The sequence below is a fragment of the Galeopterus variegatus genome, unplaced genomic scaffold (genome assembly GCF_000696425.1).
Source record: "Galeopterus variegatus unplaced genomic scaffold, G_variegatus-3.0.2 Scaffold4253, whole genome shotgun sequence".
NCBI lineage: Eukaryota > Metazoa > Chordata > Mammalia > Dermoptera > Cynocephalidae > Galeopterus > Galeopterus variegatus.
Window position 1 is genome coordinate 34,003 of NW_007730364.1, and position 1,389 is coordinate 35,391.

The window sequence follows — 1,389 nt, forward strand, 5'->3', positions numbered from 1 at the left end:
CCACTCTGTCCCTGAACGTTCTCCTCGCCGTGGCTGGACCAGTCCCCTACAAGGGACAGCAGACAGGGGTCCGCCTCCTTCCCGAGGCCTCCTCAGCCCCATCTGGGCCGCAGCCGCCACCTCTGCTTGACTCTGGCTTCAGTTTCCTTTCCCTGGGGCTGGTCATTTCCAGGAAGACTCTTCGTGCCTGGAATTCCCTTCAGCAATAAGAAGGATCAGGACCATGACACACAGAACGGTGTCCACGCTCAGGGCAGGACTCTCCATGGGGACAGCCAGGCTCCAGGCAGCACCTGCCGGTCATGTGCGATATCGTAGGTGACAACAGGAACCTAGACAGGATTCAGAAAGGTGGCGGCCTCGGACTGGGACAGGGCGAGGGGCGGGCTGCGAGGACCGTGAGGGTGTTTCTGGAGTGAGGGGAACGTTCTGATCCCTGACCGGGCTGAGTCGGGCTGATGCCTCCGTCAAAGGCATGGAGTTCCCACTTCCCACGTGCCCGTCCCCTTTGTCTGATGGAAGCAGGAAGAGCCGCGCCCGGAGCCGCGCCCGGAGCACTCTGCTTGCCCAGCCGTGCGGGTGCAGGGCGCACGTGGCCCGGGCGCTCTCCTCGGTGGGAGAAGAGGCCACAGACCCCGACACAGGGGCAGACGTCTCCCGGGGACCATTCTCTGTGCGATCACCTGTGCGGAGCCCCGGCTTGTCCCTGCCCAGTCTGCACAGTGAGGACGGGCACAGGCACCCTCGGCCTGCTGGGCTGAGTCCGGTTCCTCTGGCCCCTGGGGAGGCGCAGTGGGCAGGGAGCAGGGGCCGAGCCCTGCGGGGCCTCACCTCCGCCCCACCTCTGGGAAAGTCTGGACCCCAGAGTTTTGTCCGGGGAGCCCCACAAGTGAGGTGGGCTCCCTGTTCGCCATGCTGCCGCCCGCCTTTGGCCTCAGGTGGGTCTTGCACTCTGGGCTCTGTCTCCCTGGCTGTGCAAGGGACAGACCTGGCTTTGGAAACCTGAAAACAAAACTAACTCTCGGGGGTGGGGATGCGGGCAGGAGATGAAAGGGCCCCTGTGGCCCCGGGTGGAACTGGTTCTGGAGCAGAGAACCGCAAAGGCCTGAGGTCCCACCCTCCATGCTAAACATGCTGCTGTGACACACGCTCGGGTAGAGCCGGACTCCGGACTCTGGGTGCGGACAGACGGAAAGCGTCGACGCTGCAGGGGACAGGCCGCCCGGCTCCGGAGAAGTGGGGCTGACGCCATGGCTGGGTAAAGTGTCAGCTCAGCACCTCCCGCGTGCCCCCTGCTCAGCCACACTCCTCAGAAGGGAAGCAAAGCCATCCTGAGGGCTGCGAGTCCCCTCCCTGGGAACTGCCTGCTGAGAAGCAGGGAGGAGGGAC